The sequence below is a fragment of the Ambystoma mexicanum genome, chromosome 14 (assembly GCF_040938575.1).
Source record: "Ambystoma mexicanum isolate Mex_15411 chromosome 14, UKY_AmexF1_1, whole genome shotgun sequence".
In the NCBI taxonomy this organism is placed as follows: domain Eukaryota; kingdom Metazoa; phylum Chordata; class Amphibia; order Caudata; family Ambystomatidae; genus Ambystoma; species Ambystoma mexicanum.
In genome coordinates this window covers 312,779,972-312,803,800 of record NC_090940.1, presented here as the reverse complement: position 1 = coordinate 312,803,800, position 23,829 = coordinate 312,779,972, and the positions used below count along the sequence as shown (strand labels likewise).

General features: G+C 40.5%; 1 long non-coding RNA gene across 1 annotated transcript; it reads right to left on the bottom strand.

Moving 5' to 3' along the window:
* Nucleotides 1-6,322: 6,322 nt before the first annotated feature.
* Nucleotides 6,323-18,054, bottom strand: LOC138527293 (uncharacterized). The gene is made up of 3 exons (XR_011283862.1): nt 18,004-18,054; nt 13,073-13,132; nt 6,323-6,370 (listed from the first exon to the last, which is right to left on the bottom strand). It is a non-coding gene; the product is annotated as an uncharacterized lncRNA (long non-coding RNA).
* Nucleotides 18,055-23,829: the final 5,775 nt, after the last annotated feature.

Here is a 23,829-nt window from a genome sequence, read left to right as displayed (position 1 = left end):
GAAGAACTTAAAAGTTGAATGTGACAGACCCCACTGACTGGGAGACTGGGAGAATTCTTGAACAGAGCATCCCTGTGATAGTGATATTGGTTTCCTCCCTTGCCGTCAGATCCAAAACATTTGGATGGCCTGTTATATCACCATGTAACATATGGGGATGAGCCCAGGAAAACAGAGGAAGATGGCAACCGCTAGATGGATCTTCTTGAAACCTTGCCTGAATAGGCAACCTGACAGCACTCTTCATCACCAATAGGTTCTGCCACAGCATGGTAGTATTGGAACTCCACTTACTGAAAAGAGACCACACATTAATCTCTCTTCCCTGGATACTGTTTGGTCTATCAAGCAGGAAACCCTTGAAGCTCTGCTGTCCTAGGGAGGCCTTGCCAATCTTTGACAATGCATACAAGACACCAAGGAGAGGAGAGCCCCATGCACTAACCAAACTGGCTGCTAAAAATACTATTAGCAAACTACTGGACAAACTCTTAATAAACAAAGGCACTAAGAAGATTGTGCTTCCCCCAGAACTACTGGCCCTGCACACCTTCAGTCACTGGAGTTGCACCTCTGCTGAACTGGACAGCTGTTCTTTACGCTTGCTAATTCACTATTGCTCCTTTTTAATATTTCCACCTCCTATGGTTCCACAGCAGTTCTGCTGGTTTACAGATTCTCTGACAACTGTATTTCCCCCACCACAGAAATTTTCAAAACACTGTGATCCAACGCAATTGACCTTTCACCTCAACTGGATGTGAGTGTGACAGACCACAGAGGGAAATTGCTGACTATGCTGATGAGGTTCCCGTTACTAGACTCACTTTCCAAAATGGCACCTGAGTGGTCTAGAAGAAAGGTCCCATTTATAACGCTGGGACAATCTTCAAAATTGGAGAACCAAGTAGAACCAGCACAGTATCCAGTCTATGAAGGAAGGGTTTTAAGGTCTTTGAGCTGAGGTACGCATCATGCCAGATGGGGTAAGATGAAGGGAAACATGTATTTGTGTTACAAGAGGTTGTTGGAGTTGTCAGATTTCTTTTTTTCACTTTTACATATTTTGGGCTTTGCGGGATAATGCGACAAGAGCATAAGGGCAATTAGAAGCATGGTCCTGGCTGTATCTAAAGAAGTTCAAAACTGGTGTGCGGGTAAATCCATACATTGGCAACAAGGTTATGGTAAAGGCTTCAAACAAGGAATATTGATTTGGGAGGATGAACACTTGCAACCCTATCCAGAGCAGCGCTGGTGTGATAAATATTGACACAAAGGTCAAGTATTCCAGATACGATACAGAGGGAATGCGAATTAAAATAGGCATAATGAGGACATAAAGTACTTACACTTTTAATAAACACATATTGGCCCTGGGAAATACTTACATTTTTCATGGCAGACTCCTCGGTTGGCTTCTTCATGGTCAGATCGGGTCCAAAAGGTATCTAGATGAAAAGAATGTGTCTGTTAACATTTGTAAAAATAGAACAAAATCATTTCCCAGTTCTTCACCTCCAGCTTCATAACATCACAGGACTTTAAGAGGTATGATATGATACAGCGTTTATAACGCACCTGTACACAAGTGTTACGAGAGCTGGGCATCTATAGGTCATCACATCCCTGTTGTAGATGTTGGTGGATATCAGAAATCAGATAACAGTTCTAGTGTCCTTAGAATGTAGTTAATGCAGCAAATTTCAGTGCTTTATGTCTCACTATAACTCCCAATAATTTGTTTTTCAAAGGAACATTCTGTAGCTAGAGTGGAGTTTGGCACTGTGGTAAAAGAGTGGCAGTATCAGGAGTACCACCATTGTTTCCCACCTGCCAAATTAATAGTTTTGAATTAAAAGTTAACAAACCCACCTAGTTTTGTACAGAGGAATGTCCTCTGCACAAAACCATTTCAGAATGGTTAAAAAAATCCTGATGCGGGCCATGGGATTCCAAAATGGGCAATAACTAAAGGTTTGCATGACTCCAAATCTTGCGTCCCTTTCTCATTACTGCAAGTGGTAACAGTATTGGAGTTTGCCATTAATATCTGAGACCCTAAGAGCAAAAAGAAAAAAAAGGTGGTATGGAGAGAGCTATTGTACTTGGGTATGAAATTATGTTGTCAAACGAAGCAAGATACAAAACAGATTTAGCTCCTAGCAGGACAGTTTTTAAGTACATAATTGGACCACTTGGCACTGGATACATTCTTCCCATTCTTGCAATTGATGTAAAAACGCTTGTTAAATGTGTTTGGAATATTGCCAAAATGTAATATTATATGGGTCATTACAAGTTATCCTGTATCCCGCTGGTTATTCCGTCGGGATATCGGGAAACTGCCCTACTGTTTCTACCACCTGATATCCTGCTATTACCAGGATTTCACATATGGCGTAAAGGGTGATAAATTCCCATTCCATGGAGAGGATTGCTGGTATTTCCGGCACTGGTAATTCCGGTGCCAGAAATACCGGAGTTTTTATGCCAGTGAGGGCCTGATTTACCTCCAGCTCTTGGCTGGATGTAAATCATTGATCCCTACTGACAAAGTTGCAGTTTGACAGTGTGGAAAAGTGCTGGTCACAGTATTACCAGCACTTTTACCTGCACTTTTCCGGCACCAGCAAACTTATTATGACCCCCCAATGTTTTAAATACTGCTAATTGCATTTTCACAATGTGTATGTATAGTTTTATGGATTAATTCCAAAGAAATATGACTGATTTACTCAAAGTTAAGGGGCTAAAATATAGCTAATACCCCTGCGTTGCGGGCATAAATGGGGAGGTAACGATGCACAGAGTGAGCCATCCAGAGTGTAGATAAATATGTTTTTCATGGCAGACTCTGCATGTATTGTGTGAGCCCAATTTCCCAGTAAAAATAAAAAACAAAGGTGCCCCTGCCATAGCAAATAGAAAAGGGACTTAAAAAGGGAGTTATTCCCATTCTCTTTCTATGGCGGCCACAGAGGATGAGACGGGATTGAGTGCTGGAACCAGAGCAGAAAGCACTGGTGAAGCAGGTAAGTGGGCAGGTAGGAAGGAGGAGGCAGGGAAGGGTGCAGGATGTCTTGAGGGGTGGGCGGGTGGACGGGGAAGTGGGGAGCCAACAGGGAGGAGTTCCCTGTTGCGTCCCCTCAATCAAGATGGGGGCACCCCGTGAAGGCCTTAGGTGGCTGGAGAAACACGGGCGGAACACTGTATTCTTGCCTTGTTTCCTAACAGCCTGATTGACTGAGCGCCCTATCCCAGGTGGGATTAATGCAATTGAACTTAACTAGGTAGAGCTTTTTTGCTAAACTATTGAGTGCATTGTTCTGATATGTGCATAGATAAGTGGAATCAATCATGCCAAATACAAAGAACATGGAGTTCCCTGTTGCCTCCACTCAATCAAGATGGGGCACCCGGCGAAGGCCTTAGGTGGCTGGCGAAACACAGGCAGACCACTGTATTCTTGCCTGGTTTCCTAACCACCTGATTGGTTGAACGCCCTTCCCCAGGTGGGAATAATGCATTTTTGCTAAACTATTGACTGCATTGTTGTGATATGTGCATAGATAAGTTGAATCAATCATGCCAAATACGAAGAACAATCAAATACAGGGTGTCAATTTAAGATATTTTGACAAGTGGATATTTGGCCATGGTTTATCAGATCTGATCCCGGTGTCACAACCTTTGAGACCGAGGTATTGGCTCACGGCATACAGAAGTTCCATTAGGATTCCTGCAGAAACATTTCCTTTTGCTCAAGGCTGTTCCTTAGCCTTCTTTAAAGGAGGGGTGGGGGAGACAAGGGAGGCATTGGTTTACAGTATAAACATGCATTTTGTCTGGTTGCCAGAGGTCCTGGTGGTAAACAGTTACAAATAACATAGGGCGTTAACAGGTACGAAAGGCATAGTATTTGGGTCCTGGAACATGCATGACTTTGCCCACTTGTGTAGAAAAGGGAATTTAATTAGCTGGTATTAGTTGGTTATATAGTATTTACCTGAATTCGGCTGACAGGGGCCAATGCGGCAGGCAATCAGCGTCCTTATTGATAGCGATCAGAAATGGGCTATCGATGAAAATTGTGGAAGATATGAATCCCAAAGATTAAAGTGGGGTGGGATCCTGAATCATATCCGGTGCGTATCCTGGAGGTAATTTTGTATTTGTATTGGAATACTGCTGCAATCCGTTCTGGTGATATTGTTGATTGTGTCACTGGCGTAATTGATGATTGTTATACTAATATGAACAACCCAGAGATTTATATTTCTGGGCACTTGAATATACCGTTTTTGGACAAAAAAGGTAAAGTGTTGAAGGATGCAACAGTTTCCTCGAACCTGTCAGAGGAAAGAGGATTAACCTGGCTTAGAGAGATGAACTTGAGAGAATTCTATTTATTAAATGGACAAACACAGGGGGACATTCCTGGCTGTCCAACATGGTCTAGAGGCGGCAGTCTGGGATTCTAGAGTACATGTTTGTGTCACGGAAGCTTATCTCTATGGTTTGGAAATGTGAGATAATTACTTCTGTAAACGGTCATCATGATATCCTTAAAATGAATTAGGGTTCTATAGAAAACTCAAGGGATTCATTTTATGTCCAGGATTGGAAGATTTTGGGGGAAGGTATCGATTAAATATAGGGAGTTTATAGGTGATGGGAGACGGTGGGAAAACACAAACAGGGCTTGATTATTGTACATTTCTGCTGTACTTTGTTGAGTATAATGTTGGGGATAAAAAGCGCAGCATCCGGCACAAACATGTGTATGATTCTGAGATAGATGCGAAAAGGAACCAGCTAAGAGTGGATATTAGATAAATCAAAACCCTACCAAACGTACACATTGTAGCAGAACTTAGAAAGAGGAAACAACACTATAGAATTTGAGTATGCTTGCATAGAGCCCTGAAGAATAAAGAATGTTAAGAGCGATTGCTAAGAGGAGAATGGGCGAAGTGTGGCAGTTGATTAATAATGTAAATACTCTGCAGATGGCACTGCAAGTCAACGCAGTCACAGAAGAAGCCTGGGTAGAACATTTTGAAAGTCTTTTTACTGCTATAAAAAGAGTTGAAGAAGCAGAGGGAGAGTACTTATCCAGGGAATAGTCTATTGCATATGAAAGAGAGCACATGATTGCCCTAATTAAGAAAGCTAGCTGTTCAAGAGTGACAGGACCCAATGGATTGGCCAACGACATGCTTAAAGAAGACCCAGACCTGAGGGCCAATATCTTAGTCTTACTATTTAAACAGGTGATGAGGTTGAGAGAGGTTCCAACACTTGGAATTCGGCTCTCATAGTCCCCAGGGATCCCCAATAGGCATAATCCAAAAAATGATCGCCTTATTGCCCTCTTGGATGTTATGGGTAAGATGTTTGCAGCCGTGATTGTGGAAAGTCTTGCAAAGTGAGTGAAGAATTTGGGTGACTACGATATCCACCAGACTAGATTCGTTAAAGGAGTGGGAACAGGATTCAAATTATTCCTGATTCACATCTTGATATGCAGAGCACTTAAAAATTGCTCCAAGGTGTGCCTATCGTTTATCGACCTTGCTCAAGCATTTGATAATGTTGACAGGGACCTCTTATGAGGAAAAAAGGCAATGTGGGGATGCCCGATGTACTTGATTTGCGCAATTAAGGCACTTTATAGCTCAACCACCCTAAAAGCAAGATCGAATTTAGAGGGTTGTCTGTCTAGAGAAATCTAGGACTTCCAAGGGTTTCAATTTGTGTTTGACAAAGGAAGTTTCAGCAGCTCATACACAGGGAGGAGTAAAGGATGCAGCATGCAGATACCGTTTAGAGAAATGTGAGGTGGCAACATTGAAGCATATTTTGTTATTTTGCACAGAATTGATGGAACTGAGAACTCTACTTGGAAATTTTTATTGTAAAGGTGAGTAGTTTTCTTCTGTAGAAGAATGTTGGTTTATTATATTGTCCGGGGAAAATGTCACCTTTATTTTCACCCCATTAAGGTTTTTAGAAGCCGATTTTAAAGTTGTATCAGTAGGAATCATCAGAAGTATAAACGATTAAATTACTGCTAGTTTTGAGTGTGGAGGACATTTTTAAGACATTAACTTATTGATGAAAATCAACTTTAACCTGTATTGCAAACATTATACCTATGGTTTTTGGTTTTATGATATTGATGGAATGTATTGACATTTGTTTTATATGGCTTGACTATAGGTGAAACCTTTGAAATAAACCAAGCACCTTAAATGAAAAATAAAAATAAACATGCATTTATCTTCTGATAGGAAAGTAGTAGTTAAAAACTACACACCTGGTCTATGCTACCCTCCTCAGTTTCCTGAACATGAGAGGTTGGCACCTGCGGTAAAACAGAATTTCAGAAAACATTTTCAGCAACACAGTAATGTTAACAGGTATTTAAATGCAGATAACTATGCTGTGCTAGCTGATAGAATATTATAGCAATATACCGCAGCTATAAATATTAACTTCAACTTATTGAGCATTAGGGTATATTAAGTATCTAAAAACGGAGCTAGTAAAAGACTCCCTGAAAACTTGTGTGAGTGACTAAGATGGTGATTGTGCAGGGAATCTGGAAAGGTGATGAAATTAAAGTGTGCAGTCCATCAAAGCACCACAAAGTATATAATTCTAGAGGGATGCCCTGGAAAGTCTGCAGCAATAGGGGCCAAATGGCTATAGTACTGATAAAGACTAATAGGTGATAAAACTACAAAATAAGGAAAAATGTAATGTAGGAATATAGTTGTTCTTGCTGTCCCATAGTAGGTCCATAACTTGATCTAGAATTCCACTGATGATGTTCTGTTCTGTTTTGTTAAGTGACAATTTACATAGTAAAAAGTAGAAACATTTGCTACTTCTACCTTTCAACTCAATAATGAACCTTCACAAAATATTGCAGAAAAAAGATTTGTCCACAGCCAAACAAATGCCAAATTTTGCGAAATGTGGATAACATTTTCATGTGCAAAATTCGAGTTTTAAAAGATATGTTTTTTGCACAGCGTTTTCTGTAGACCCAAAACGTTGTCAGGCAAATATCATGAAATTGGCTGATTCTCTTTTCAAGATTTTGCCTCTGCACTTAAATCTCACTAGCAGCGGGTACCCTTCAAGAAAGGAGACAATTCGGTAGCCCAGTTCTGAGATAGTGAATTTTGGAAATTTACATCAGTATTTTAGACATGCAGACAAAAATATTTTAATTTTTTTGTGGATGGAAATCACAATTTAGGTTTCATATTATAGTAGTAGAAGTATCCGTTCTCCGAACGGGTACTGTAGACAGACATGATAACACTGACCCTGTAGGTCATGGTTCGGATTTGCTTATCGCTTGATGTGCTTTGCACCCTGAAGTAAACTGCACTGAGAATGGGTGCGTGTGGCTGGCTGACATATCCCAGAGCAGGCGTTGGTCTGAGGCGAGAGTTGATGTGCTGCTGTATACTGGGACTTTCTGTGCTCTCTCCATGCCTGTCGCCTCACCCTGGCGTGGTGCAGTTAGTTGCAGTGCATTGCGGTGAAAATATCTTGGAAACCGTGCATCCTATGGCTTGGACCTTGAGTTTTGTTCCTCACGTCGGGTCCTTCCACATTGATGTTTCGCCGATTTCAGGCAACCTTCTCATGTGTGAAGGTGCTGAAATCCGGGGAAAGGGATGGGATGTCCAAATGTCACGTAGCTAGTAATGCCCAGATGGTCCTAACAGGTAACTATGCACATTTTGGTGCAGATTGGTGAAACAGTGTTGAATTGTCTAAGGAACAATGCTTCATCAAGCCAGCAACCCACAAACACATTCTGACTTGTGCCGAAATCCAGTGAACGGGGTGGGGAGTCCACATGACAAATGTAGCCAGTAATGTATGTTGTGTCGTAACAGGTAACTATGCAAAACTTGGTGCAGATTGGTGAAATGGTGTGGAATTGTATATGGAACAATGCTTCGCCAAGCCACAAACCCACAAACAAATGTTGACTTTTGATGAAATCCAGGGAACGGGGTGGGGAGTCCAAATGTCATGTAGCCAGTAATATCGAGAGATTCTTAACAGGCAACTATGCAAAATGTGCTGCAGATTGGTGAAACAGTGTGGAATTGTATAAGGAACAACGCTTTGCCACAAATATCGACACAAAAACATTTTCACTTTTATAATATAGATTTATATTAAATAATTAGACAATACAAGCAGATTGCAAGTTAAGTCAAGCAGGATGGAGGAACAGTAGAGTCACAACAAATAGTTGATTTATATATCGTGTTACGCCATGACCATTAGAATTTGGTCCTGCACTTAAATCTCACGAGAAATAGGTTCCCTGCAAAAAAAGGATTCAATTACGTAGCCCAGTTATTGAGCTAGAGAATTTTAGAAAAATCTGTATTTTAGACATGCAATAAAAATTTTATTTGTGGAAGAAAAATCACAATTTAGGGTTCATATTATATTTAAACTAAATAATTATAGATTGAAAGATAAGTCAAGCAGGATGGAGCAGGATGGAGGAATAGTCGAGTCACATCAACCTCCCCATAGAGTTTTGAGAACAAATGAACCCAGATGTTGGCTGCAATTGGATTAGCCTGCAGAGACCTTTGCACATTTTTCTATCTTATCAATGACCAAAAGGAGGCCCCACTCTTCAAATTCAAATAGCCAAGCATCCTCTCTGCGTCATACTGTTATTTTAAGTGTCACTTTGCCTTCATCTGATTCGAATGGTCTTGCTTTTATTTTTTCAGGAGAGGAAAACCTAGACTCTCCATTTTCCTAATTAACCTTAGTTGTCACCTACAATGGTTCTTTTCCTTATGGGTATCATCATCAAAAGTATGCTTATGTGGTCTCTTTCTACCATTCCCATAAAGTGCATTGTGAGCCATCAAGATACCACCAGAGTATCTTGTATAAAAGGGACAAATCGTAACAAGGTTAAAGTTTCTCTATTAGTTAAATATAAACACTCTGCCATTTTGGTATTGAATCTAGGGGGCAAATGTCAGCCGCCAGAGTACTCTGTTATTCCCTCGACTTATTTTAACACACATGTGGATTATGGGTTTGTGTTCTATTCCCAGATGCAAAGAGTCAAATAGCGATGATCACTCCCTCCCAAATCGACCACCCTTAGGGTTTCAGCTTGATTAAAAAAGATCCTTAGACAGAAAAACATAATCTAAAGTCAAGCCCCTGCCATGGGCTACCCTTGTTAGATTTGGTGGAATGTCTCCCTTGACATTACCATTTACTATGGTGAGATTCCAGGAACCCAATGCTTCTTTCCATATACGTCCTCTTTCCCGGGCCTCATAATCCTTTACTTGTTGTCCCTGATAGCATTTAAAAATTTGCTGTTCAAATCACCTAATATTATACAGCTGTTATCTTCCAACATATATGTCACCAAGACCTCATCTAACCTTGCTAATCCTTCACTATTAGGATTAAAATAAACATTTACTATCAAACAAACGTGCGGGTCAGGTGCCCCCTTCTCATGCATTACTAGGTTAATCGCTAGCATATCTTTTTCATCCAGTGGAAGCTTTTCCATTAGCAGTTTACAATTGTTACAAACAGCACAATCCAGACCTCTGAATGGTCTCCCCGCCAAACCCTTTCTTGTTGGTTCATAACAGACAGTGTAGCCTTCTAATATCGGTTGTTCTAAGATTCAAGTTGCCGGTAAAGCTATAAAATCCGAGGTACCACAAAGACAGTAAAGAAGGAATAAATGGGCAAAACCCTGCATATCCCAGGAGGATATCTTAATTTTTTTGCCTCAGCATTGCCAGTCTACCCAAACATTTTTCGTATGTTAGGTATTCAAGATGGATGACCAATCATGCTCAACAGATCTTTTAGGTCCCATTGGATTTGTCATCCTACCGACATTGTGATCTTCAAAATATACTTTATCCACTAATGATTGGCGGGGCACCACTTCCATATGAGCACTTTTACTGCCAAACACTCCCTCTATAATTGTATAGTATAGCATAATTGTAGTACTAGTATCAAATGACAGTAGGTTATTTGTATACGAACATGCACGATTTGCAGTTTTGCAGGGAAAACAGATTCATGAGAAATCAGCTCTACGTTATCAGGCACATGAGCTACGCAAAGCCTGACAACAAAGTCCAAATTCTTTGAAAATGATTAACACACCCTCCTGCACAGAGTGAAGATAGCGTCTTGCTTTTGAAATTAAGCACCAACTAATTTTGACAATAGGACCTCTTTGATGAATTGGAGCTACCCTTACATTTGAAGACAGCCTTTGAATCTGATGCCGGTACTCAGCAACATCATACTAATGATAACAGACTGTCATTTGATACTAGTATTACAATTATGTAGAGACTGCACCCAGTACTAACATCGCTTATTACACATATTGTTTCCATTGCCTATATGCAGCAGATTTATGTATACTGAGAGCCCTGATGAAAAGAAAGATTTTCTCAAAACACTTGTCGGCTTAGTGCTTGTTCAACTAATGTATTTCAGGCTCACAAGTTATATCCTTTCGACATTAAATATTGACAATGTTCATATCAGTTATTTTGTTTGCTGTAAGATCCTCTGACAACTGTCCCTCGCCCACCATTGACCTGTCAACTTATATGGACGTGAGCGTTGACACAACACATAGAGAAATTGATGATTATACTGACGAGTTTTCGTGCCACTGTACTCACTTTCAAAAAGGCAGCTGAGGGGTCCAGAAGAAAGGTCCTATCTATAAAACAGTCCCAATCTTCAACATTTAGAACTTTACAGAATAAGTCCAGTATGCAGTTTATGTAGCAGTTTATGTAGTAGGGCTTTAAAATCTTTGTGGTGCGGCAGGCATCATACCTGATGTGGTAAGATGTATTGGTGATCCAAGACGTTTTGGAAGTTTGTCTTTTTACTCTTACATATTAGGGCCTTCACAGGCTAAAACTGACAAGGCAAATGGGCAATTATAAGCATATTCCTGGTTTTATCCAAAGAAGATCAAAATTGTTGTATTGGTAAATCCATATATTTGCAACAAGCCTATTGTAATGGCTTTATATAAGGCATATTGGCTCGGGAGGATGAACACCTGTAGCCCTTTCCAGAGCAGCGTTGTTGTGATAAAGATAGACACAAAGGTCTAGTGTTTCAGATCCAGAGGAAATGCAAATTAAGTGAGGCACATTGAGGACTGGAAGCACTTGCGCCTTTAATAAACACATGTTTTCATGCAGGATTCCTCAGTTCGCTTCTCCATGGTCAGATCGGGTCCAAAAGATATTGAGATGAAAAGAATGTGTCAGTTTATATTTATAACCATAAATAAATAATAATGTCCCTGGTTTGGACTCTAAAAGGCATGAAAGATGAGCATCTATTGACCTTTACATCCCTGTCGCAGATGTTGGATTATATCAGAAATCAGATAACAGCTCAAATATCCCTAGAGTACAGCTAATGTAACAGAGTAGGCTCTCCTATGACAGAGTGAATGGGTTGTGAGTGCGGCCTTAGATGATCCAGGCTACTGCCTTCCTTCGCAAGTGCATGCAGCATTTCCCAAGTCTAGTTATGACTAATATTGATTTAATCCTCAATCCTCACCTTTGTGAAAGTCCAGGCAGAAGAACTTAAAAGTTGAATGTGACAGACCCCACTGACTGGGAGACTGGGAGAATTCTTGAACAGAGCATCCCTGTGATAGTGATATTGGTTTCCTCCCTTGCCGTCAGATCCAAAACATTTGGATGGCCTGTTATATCACCATGTAACATATGGGGATGAGCCCAGGAAAACAGAGGAAGATGGCAACCGCTAGATGGATCTTCTTGAAACCTTGCCTGAATAGGCAACCTGACAGCACCCTTCATCACCAATAGGTTCTGCCACAGCATGGTAGTATTGGAACTCCACTTACTGAAAAGAGACCACACATTAATCTCTCTTCCCTGGATACTGTTTGGTCTATCAAGCAGGAAACCCTTGAAGCTCTGCTGTCCTAGGGAGGCCTTGCCAATCTATGACAATGCATACAAGACACCAAGGAGAGGAGAGCCCCATGCACTAATCAAACTGGCTACTAAAATAAAATACTATTAGCAAACTACTGGACAAACTCTTAATAAACAAAGGCACTAAGAAGATTGTGCTTCCCCCAGAACTACTGGCCCTGCACACCTTCAGTCACTGGAGTTGCACCTCTGCTGAACTGGACAGCTGTTCTTTACGCTTGCTAATTCACTATTGCTCCTTTTTAATATTTCCACCTCCTATGGTTCCACAGCAGTTCTGCTGGTTTACAGATCCTCTGACAACTGTATTTCCCCCACCACAGAAATTTTCAAAACACTGTGATCCAACGCAATTGACCTTTCACCTCAACTGGATGTGAGTGTGACAGACCACAGAGGGAAATTGCTGACTATGCTGATGAGGTTCCCGTTACTAGACTCACTTTCCAAAATGGCACCTGAGTGGTCTAGAAGAAAGGTCCCATTTATAACGCTGGGACAATCTTCAAAATTGGAGAACCAAGTAGAACCAGCACAGTATCCAGTCTATGAAGGAAGGGTTTTAAGGTCTTTGAGCTGAGGTACGCATCATGCCAGATGGGGTAAGATGAAGGGAAACATGTATTTGTGTTACAAGAGGTTGTTGGAGTTGTCAGATTTCTTTTTTTCACTTTTACATATTTTGGGCTTTGCGGGATAATGCGACCAGAGCATAAGGGCAATTAGAAGCATGGTCCTGGCTGTATCTAAAGAAGTTCAAAACTGGTGTGCGGGTAAATCCATACATTGGCAACAAGGTTATGGTAAAGGCTTCAAACAAGGCATATTGATTTGGGAGGATGAACACTTGCAACCCTATCCAGAGCAGCGCTGGTGTGATAAATATTGACACAAAGGTCAAGTATTCCAGATACGATACAGAGGGAATGCGAATTAAAATAGGCATAATGAGGACATAAAGTACTTACACTTTTAATAAACACATATTGGCCCTGGGAAATACTTACATTTTTCATGGCAGACTCCTCGGTTGGCTTCTCCATGGTCAGATCGGGTCCAAAAGGTATCTAGATGAAAAGAATGTGTCTGTTAACATTTGTAAAAATAGAACAAAATCATTTCCCAGTTCTTCACCTCCAGCTTCATAACATCACAGGACTTTAAGAGGTATGATATGATACAGCGTTTATAACGCACCTGTACACAAGTGTTACGAGAGCTGGGCATCTATTGGTCATCACATCCCTGTTGTAGATGTTGGTGGATATCAGAAATCAGATAACAGTTCTAGTGTCCTTAGAATGTAGTTAATGCAGCAAATTTCAGTGCTTTATGTCTCACTATAACTCCCAATAATTTGTTTTTCAAAGGAACATTCTGTAGCTAGAGTGGAGTTTGGCACTGTGGTAAAAGAGTGGCAGTATCAGGAGTACCACCATTGTTTCCCACCTGCCAAATTAATAGTTTTGAATTAAAAGTTAAAAAACCCACCTAGTTTTGTACAGAGGAAATGTCCTCTGCACAAAACCATTTCAGAATGGTTAAAAAAATCCTGATGCGGGCCATGGGATTCCAAAATGGGCAATAACTAAAGGTTTGCATGACTCCAAATCTTGCGTCCCTTTCTCATTACTGCAAGTGGTAACAGTATTGGAGTTTGCCATTAATATCTGAGACCCTAAGAGCAAAAAGAAAAAAAAGGTGGTATGGAGAGAGCTATTGTACTTGGGTATGAAATTATGTTGTCAAACGAAGCAAGATACAAAACAGATTTAGCTCCTAGCAGGACAGTTTTTAAGTACATAATTGGACCACTTGGCACTGGATACATTCTTCCCATTCTTGCAATTGATGTAAAAACGCTTGTTAAATGTGTTTGGAATATTGCCAAAATGTAATATTATATGGGTCATTACAAGTTATCCTGTATCCCGCTGGTTATTCCGTCGGGATATCGGGAAACTGCACTACTGTTTCTACCACCTGATATCCTGCTATTACCAGGATTTCACATATGGCGTAAAGGGTGATAAATTCCCATTCCATGGAGAGGATTGCTGGTATTTCCGGCACTGGTAATTCCGGTGCCAGAAATACCGGAGTTTTTATGCCAGTGAGGGCCTGATTTACCTCCAGCTCTTGGCTGGATGTAAATCATTGATCCCTACTGACAAAGTTGCAGTTTGACAGTGTGGAAAAGTGCTGGTCACAGTATTACCAGCACTTTTACCTGCACTTTTCCGGCACCAGCAAACTTATTATGACCCCCCAATGTTTTAAATACTGCTAATTGCATTTTCACAATGTGTATGTATAGTTTTATGGATTAATTCCAAAGAAATATGACTGATTTACTCAAAGTTAAGGGGCTAAAATATAGCTAATACCCCTGCGTTGCGGGCATAAATGGGGAGGTAACGATGCACAGAGTGAGCCATCCAGGGTGTAGATAAATATGTTTTTCATGGCAGACTCTGCATGTATTGTGTGAGCCCAATTTCCCAGTAGAAATAAAAAACAAAGGTGCCCCTGCCATAGCAAATAGAAAAGGGACTTAAAAAGGGAGTTATTCCCATTCTCTTTCTATGGCGGCCACAGAGGATGAGACGGGATTGAGTGCTGGAACCAGAGCAGAAAGCACTGGTGAAGCAGGTAAGTGGGCAGGTAGGAAGGAGGAGGCAGGGAAGGGTGCAGGATGTCTTGAGGGGTGGGCGGGTGGACGGGGAAGTGGGGAGCCAATAGGGAGGAGTTCCCTGTTGCCTCCCCTCAATCAAGATAGGGGCACCCCGTGAAGGCCTTAGGTGGCTGGAGAAACACGGGCGAACACTGTATTCTTGCCTTGTTTCCTAACCGCCTGATTGGCTGAGCGCCCTATCCCAGGTGGGATTAATGCAATTGAACTTAACTAGGTAGAGCTTTTTTGCTAAACTATTGAGTGCATTGTTCTGATATGTGCATAGATAAGTGGAATCAATCATGCCAAATACAAAGAACATGGAGTTCCCTGTTGCCTCCCCTCAATCAAGATGGGGCACCCGGCGAAGGCCTTAGGTGGCTGGCGAAACACAGGCAGACCACTGTATTCTTGCCTGGTTTCCTAACCACCTGATTGGTTGAACGCCCTTCCCCAGGTGGGAATAATGCATTTTTGCTAAACTATTGACTGCATTGTTGTGATATGTGCATAGATAAGTTGAATCAATCATGCCAAATACGAAGAACAATCAAATACAGGGTGTCAATTTAAGATATTTTGACAAGTGGATATTTGGCCATGGTTTATCAGATCTGATCCCGGTGTCACAACCTTTGAGACCGAGGTATTGGCTCACGGCACACAGAAGTTCCATTAGGATTCCTGCAGAAACATTTCCTTTTGCTCAAGGCTGTTCCTTAGCCTTCTTTAAAGGAGGGGTGGGGGAGACAAGGGAGGCATTGGTTTACAGTATAAACATGCATTTTGTCTGGTTGCCAGAGGTCCTGGTGGTAAACAGTTACAAATAACATAGGGCGTTAACAGGTACGAAAGGCATAGTATTTGGGTCCTGGAACATGCATGACTTTGCCCACTTGTGTAGAAAAGGGAATTTAATTAGCTGGTATTAGTTGGTTATATAGTATTTACCTGAATTCGGCTGACAGGGGCCAATGCGGCAGGCCATCAGCGTCCTTATTGATAGCGATCAGAAATGGGCTATCGATGAAAATTGTGGAAGATATGAATCCCAAAGATTAAAGTGGGGTGGGATCCTGAATCATATCCGGTGCGTATCCTGGAGGTAATTTTGTATTTGTATTGGAATACTGCTGCAATCCGTTCTGGTGATATTGTTGATTGTGTCACTGGCGTAATTGATGATTGTTATACTAATATGAACAACCCAGAGATTTATATTTCTGGGCACTTGAATATACCGTTTTTGGACAAAAAAGGTAAAGTGTTGAAGGATGCAACAGTTTCCTCGAACCTGTCAGAGGAAAGAGGATTAACCTGGCTTAGAGAGATGAACTTGAGAGAATTCTATTTAATAAATGGACAAACACAGGGGGACATTCCTGGCTGTCCAACATGGTCTAGAGGCGGCAGTCTGGGATTCTAGAGTACATGTTTGTGTCACGGAAGCTTATCTCTATGGTTTGGAAATGTGAGATAATTACTTCTGTAAACGGTCATCATGATATCCTTAAAATGAATTAGGGTTCTATAGAAAACTCAAGGGATTCATTTTATGTCCAGGATTGGAAGATTTTGGGGGAAGGTATCGATTAAATATAGGGAGTTTATAGGTGATGGGAGACGGTGGGAAAACACAAACAGGGCTTGATTATTGTACATTTCTGCTGTACTTTGTTGAGTATAATGTTGGGGATAAAAAGCGCAGCATCCGGCACAAACATGTGTATGATTCTGAGATAGATGCGAAAAGGAACCAGCTAAGAGTGGATATTAGATAAATCAAAACCCTACCAAACGTACACATTGTAGCAGAACTTAGAAAGAGGAAACAACACTATAGAATTTGAGTATGCTTGCATAGAGCCCTGAAGAATAAAGAATGTTAAGAGCGATTGCTAAGAGGAGAATGGGCGAAGTGTGGCAGTTGATTAATAATGTAAATACTCTGCAGATGGCACTGCAAGTCAACGCAGTCACAGAAGAAGCTTGGGTAGAACATTTTGAAAGTCTTTTTACTGCTATAAAAAGAGTTGAAGAAGCAGAGGGAGAGTACTTATCCAGGGAATAGTCTATTGCATATGAAAGAGAGCACATGATTGCCCTAATTAAGAAAGCTAGCTGTTCAAGAGTGACAGGACCCAATGGATTGGCCAACGACATGCTTAAAGAAGACCCAGACCTGAGGGCCAATATCTTAGTCTTACTATTTAAACAGGTGATGAGGTTGAGAGAGGTTCCAACACTTGGAATTCGGCTCTCATAGTCCCCAGGGATCCCCAATAGGCATAATCCAAAAAATGATCGCCTTATTGCCCTCTTGGATGTTATGGGTAAGATGTTTGCAGCCGTGATTGTGGAAAGTCTTGCAAAGTGAGTGAAGAATTTGGGGGACTACAATATCCACCAGACTAGATTCGTTAAAGGAGTGGGAACAGGATTCAAATTATTCCTGATTCACATCTTGATATGCAGAGCACTTAAAAATTGCTCCAAGGTGTGCCTATCGTTTATCGACCTTGCTCAAGCATTTGATAGTGTTGACAGGGACCTCTTATGAGGAAAAAAGGCAATGTGGGGATGCCCGATGTACTTGATTTGCGCAATTAAGGCACTTTATAGCTCAACCACCCTAAAAGCAAGATCGAATTTAGAGGGTCGTCTGTCTAGAGAAATCTAGGACTTCCAAGGGTTTCAATTTGTGTTTGACAAAGGAAGTTTCAGCAGCACATACACAGGGAGGAGTAAAGGATGCAGCATGCAGATACCGTTTAGAGAAATGTGAGGTGACAACATTGAAGCATATTTTGTTATTTTGCACAGAATTGATGGAACTGAGAACTCTGTTTGGAAAGTTTTATTGTAAAGGTGAGTAGTTTTTTCCTGTAGAAGAATGTTGGTTTATAATATTGTCCGGGGAAAATATCACCTTTATTTTCACCCCATTAAGGTTTTTAGAAGCCGATTTTAAAGTTGTATCAGTAGGAATCATCAGAAATATAAACGATTAAATTACTGCTAGTTTTGAGTGTGGAGGACATTTTTAAGACATTAACTTATTGATGAAAATCAACTTTAACCTGTATTGCAAACATTATACCTATGGTTTTTGGTTTTATGATATTGATGGAATGTATTGACATTTGTTTTATATGGCTTGACTATAGGTGAAACCTTTGAAATAAACCAAGCACCTTAAATGAAAAAGAAAAATAAACATGCATTTATCTTCTGATAGGAAAGTAGTAGTTAAAAACTACACACCTGGTCTATGCTACCCTCCTCAGTTTCCTGAACATGAGAGGTTGGCACCTGCGGTAAAACAGAATTTCAGAAAACATTTTCAGCAACACAGTAATGTTAACAGGTATTTAAATGCAGATAACTATGCTGTGCTAGCTGATAGAATATTATAGCAATATACCGCAGCTATAAATATTAACTTCAACTTATTGAGCATTAGGGTATATTAAGTATCTAAAAACGGAGCTAGTAAAAGACTCCCTGAAAACTTGTGTGAGTGACTAAGATGGTGATTGTGCAGGGAATCTGGAAAGGTGATGAAATTAAAGTGTGCAGTCCATCAAAGCACCACAAAGTATATAATTCTAGAGGGATGCCCTGGAAAGTCTGCAGCAATAGGGGCCAAATGGCTATAGTACTGATAAAGACTAATAGGTGATAAAACTACAAAATAGGGAAAAATGTAATGTAGGAATATAGTTGTTCTTGCTGTCCCATAGTAGGTCCATAACTTGATCTAGAATTCCACTGATGATGTTCTGTTCTGTTTTGTTAAGTGACAATTAACATAGTAAAAAGTAGAAACATTTGCTACTTCTACCTTTCAACTCAATAATGAACCTTCACAAAATATTGCAGAAAAAAGATTTGTCCACAGCCAAACAAATGCCAAATTTTGCGAAATGTGGATAACATTTTCATGTGCAAAATTCGAGTTTTAAAAGATATGTTTTTTGCACAGCGTTTTCTGTAGACCCAAAACGTTGTCAGGCAAATATCATGAAATTGGCTGATTCTCTTTTCAAGATTTTGCCTCTGCACTTAAATCTCACTAGCAGCGGGTACCCTTCAAGAAAGGAGACAATTCGGTAGCCCAGTTCTGAGATAGTGAATTTTGGAAATTTACATCAGTATTTTAGACATGCAGACAAAAATATTTTAATTTTTTTGTGGATGGAAATCACAATTTAGGTTTCATATTATAGTAGTAGAAGTATCCGTTCTCCGAACGGGTACTGTAGACAGACATGATAACACTGACCCTGTAGGTCATGGTTCGGATTTGCTTATCGCTTGATGTGCTTTGCACCCTGAAGTAAACTGCACTGAGAATGGGTGCGTGTGGCTGGCTGACATATCCCAGAGCAGGCGTTGGTCTGAGGCGAGAGTTGATGTGCTGCTGTATACTGGGACTTTCTGTGCTCTCTCCATGCCTGTCGCCTCACCCTGGCGTGGTGCAGTTAGTTGCAGTGCATTGCGGTGAAAATATCTTGGAAACCGTGCATCCTATGGCTTGGACCTTGAGTTTTGTTCCTCACGTCGGGTCCTTCCACATTGATGTTTCGCCGATTTCAGGCAACCTTCTCATGTGTGAAGGTGCTGAAATCCGGGGAAAGGGATGGGATGTCCAAATGTCACGTAGCTAGTAATGCCCAGATGGTCCTGACAGGTAACTATGCACATTTTGGTGCAGATTGGTGAAACAGTGTTGAATTGTCTAAGGAACAATGCTTCATCAAGCCAGCAACCCACAAACAAATTCTGACTTGTGCCGAAATCCAGTGAACTGGGTGGGGAGTCCACATGACAAATGTAGCCAGTAATGTATGTTGTGTCGTAACAGGTAACTATGCAAAACTTGGTGCAGATTGGTGAAATGGTGTGGAATTGTATATGGAACAATGCTTCGCCAAGCCACAAACCCACAAACAAATATTGACTTTTGATGAAATCCAGGGAACGGGGTGGGGAGTCCAAATGTCATGTAGCCAGTAATATCGAGAGATTCTTAACAGGCAACTATGCAAAATGTGCTGCAGATTGGTGAAACAGTGTGGAATTGTATAAGGAACAACGCTTTGCCACAAATATCGACACAAAAACATTTTCACTTTTATAATATAGATTTATATTAAATAATTAGACAATACAAGCAGATTGCAAGTTAAGTCAAGCAGGATGGAGGAACAGTAGAGTCACAACAAATAGTTGATTTATATATCGTGTTACGCCATGACCATTAGAATTTGGTCCTGCACTTAAATCTCACGAGAAATAGGTTCCCTGCAAAAAAAGGATTCAATTACGTAGCCCAGTTATTGAGCTAGAGAATTTTAGAAAAATCTGTATTTTAGACATGCAATAAAAATTTTATTTGTGGAAGAAAAATCACAATTTAGGGTTCATATTATATTTAAACTAAATAATTATAGATTGAAAGATAAGTCAAGCAGGATGGAGCAGGATGGAGGAATAGTCGAGTCACATCAACCTCCCCATAGAGTTTTGAGAACAAATGAACCCAGATGTTGGCTGCAATTGGATTAGCCTGCAGAGACCTTTGCACATTTTTCTATCTTATCAATGACCAAAAGGAGGCCCCACTCTTCAAATTCAAATAGCCAAGCATCCTCTCTGCGTCATACTGTTATTTTAAGTGTCACTTTGCCTTCATCTGATTCGAATGGTCTTGCTTTTATTTTTTCAGGAGAGGAAAACCTAGACTCTCCATTTTCCTAATTAACCTTAGTTGTCACCTACAATGGTTCTTTTCCTTATGGGTATCATCATCAAAAGTATGCTTATGTGGTCTCTTTCTACCATTCCCATAAAGTGCATTGTGAGCCATCAAGATACCACCAGAGTATCTTGTATAAAAGGGACAAATCGTAACAAGGTTAAAGTTTCTCTATTAGTTAAATATAAACACTCTGCCATTTTGGTATTGAATCTAGGGGGCAAATGTCAGCCGCCAGAGTACTCTGTTATTCCCTCGACTTATTTTAACACACATGTGGATTATGGGTTTGTGTTCTATTCCCAGATGCAAAGAGTCAAATAGCGATGATCACTCCCTCCCAAATCGACCACCCTTAGGGTTTCAGCTTGATTAAAAAAGATCCTTAGACAGAAAAACATAATCTAAAGTCAAGCCCCTGCCATGGGCTACCCTTGTTAGATTTGGTGGAATGTCTCCCTTGACATTACCATTTACTATGGTGAGATTCCAGGAACCCAATGCTTCTTTCCATATACGTCCTCTTTCCCGGGCCTCATAATCCTTTACTTGTTGTCCCTGATAGCATTTAAACATTTGCTGTTCAAATCACCTAATATTATACAGCTGTTATCTTCCAACATATATGTCACCAAGACCTCATCTAACCTTGCTAATCCTTCACTATTAGGATTAAAATAAACATTTACTATCAAACAAACGTGCGGGTCAGGTTCCCCCTTCTCATGCATTACTAGGTTAATCGCTAGCATATCTTTTTCATCCAGTGGAAGCTTTTCCATTAGCAGTTTACAATTGTTACAAACAGCACAATCCAGACCTCTGAATGGTCTCCCCGCCAAACCCTTTCTTGTTGGTTCATAACAGACAGTGTAGCCTTCTAATATCGGTTGTTCTAAGATTCAAGTTGCCGGTAAAGCTATAAAATCCGAGGTACCGCAAAGACAGTAAAGAAGGAATAAATGGGCAAAACCCTGCATATCCCAGGAGGATATCTTAATTTTTTTGCCTCAGCATTGCCAGTCTACCCAAACATTTTTCGTATGTTAGGTATTCAAGATGGATGACCAATCATGCTCAACAGATCTTTTAGGTCCCATTGGATTTGTCATCCTACCGACATTGTGATCTTCAAAATATACTTTAGCCACTAATGATTGGCGGGGCACCACTTCCATATGAGCACTTTTACTGCCAAACACTCCCTCTATAATTGTATAGTATAGCATAATTGTAGTACTAGTATCAAATGACAGTAGGTTATTTGTATACGAACATGCACGATTTGCAGTTTTGCAGGGAAAACAGATTCATGAGAAATCAGCTCTACGTTATCAGGCACATGAGCTACGCAAAGCCTGACAACAAAGTCCAAATTCTTTGAAAATGATTAACACACCCTCCTGCACAGAGTGAAGATAGCGTCTTGCTTTTGAAATTAAGCACCAACTAATTTTGACAATAGGACCTCTTTGATGAATTGGAGCTACCCTTACATTTGAAGACAGCCTTTGAATCTGATGCCGGTACTCAGCAACATCATACTAATGATAACAGACTGTCATTTGATACTAGTATTACAATTATGTAGAGACTGCACCCAGTACTAACATCGCTTATTACACATATTGTTTCCATTGCCTATATGCAGCAGATTTATGTATACTGAGAGCCCTGATGAAAAGAAAGATTTTCTCAAAACACTTGTCGGCTTAGTGCTTGTTCAACTAATGTATTTCAGGCTCACAAGTTATATCCTTTCGACATTAAATATTGACAATGTTCATATCAGTTATTTTGTTTGCTGTAAGATCCTCTGACAACTGTCCCTCGCCCACCATTGACCTGTCAACTTATATGGACGTGAGCGTTGACACAACACATAGAGAAATTGATGATTATACTGACGAGTTTTCGTGCCACTGTACTCACTTTCAAAAAGGCAGCTGAGGGGTCCAGAAGAAAGGTCCTATCTATAAAACAGTCCCAATCTTCAACATTTAGAACTTTACAGAATAAGTCCAGTATGCAGTTTATGTAGCAGTTTATGTAGTAGGGCTTTAAAATCTTTGTGGTGCGGCAGGCATCATACCTGATGTGGTAAGATGTATTGGTGATCCAAGACGTTTTGGAAGTTTGTCTTTTTACTCTTACATATTAGGGCCTTCACAGGCTAAAACTGACAAGGCAAATGGGCAATTATAAGCATATTCCTGGTTTTATCCAAAGAAGATCAAAATTGTTGTATTGGTAAATCCATATATTTGCAACAAGCCTATTGTAATGGCTTTATATAAGGCATATTGGCTCGGGAGGATGAACACCTGTAGCCCTTTCCAGAGCAGCGTTGTTGTGATAAAGATAGACACAAAGGTCTAGTGTTTCAGATCCAGAGGAAATGCAAATTAAGTGAGGCACATTGAGGACTGGAAGCACTTGCGCCTTTAATAAACACATGTTTTCATGCAGGATTCCTCAGTTCGCTTCTCCATGGTCAGATCGGGTCCAAAAGATATTGAGATGAAAAGAATGTGTCAGTTTATATTTATAACCATAAACAAATAATAATGTCCCTGGTTTGGACTCTAAAAGGCATGAAAGATGAGCATCTATTGACCTTTACATCCCTGTCGCAGATGTTGGATTATATCAGAAATCATATAACAGCTCAAATATCCCTAGAGTACAGCTAATGTAACAGAGTAGGCTCTCCTATGACAGAGTGAATGGGTTGTGAGTGCGGCCTTAGATGATCATGGCTACTGCCTTCCTTCGCAAGTGCATGCAGCATTTCCCAAGTCTAGTTATGACTAATATTGATTTAATCCTCAATCCTCACCTTTGTGAAAGTCCAGGCAGAAGAACTTAAAAGTTGAATGTGACAGACCCTACTGACTGGGAGACTGGGAGAATTCTTGAACAGAGCATCCCTGTGATAGTGATATTGGTTTCCTCCCTTGCCGTCAGATCCAAAACATTTGGATGGCCTGTTATATCACCATGTAACATATGGGGATGAGCCCAGGAAAACAGAGGGAGATGGCAACTGCTAGATGGATCTTCTTGAAACCTTGCCTGAATAGGCAACCTGACAGCACCCTTCATCACCAATAGGTTCTGCCACAGCATGGTAGTATTGGAACTCCACTTACTGAAAAGAGACCACACATTAATCTCTCTTCCCTGGATACTGTTTGGTCTATCAAGCAGGAAACCCTTGAAGCTCTGCTGTCCTAGGGAGGCCTTGCCAATCTATGACAATTCATACAAGACACCAAGGAGAGGAGAGCCCCATGCACTAATCAAACTGGCTACTAAAAATACTATTA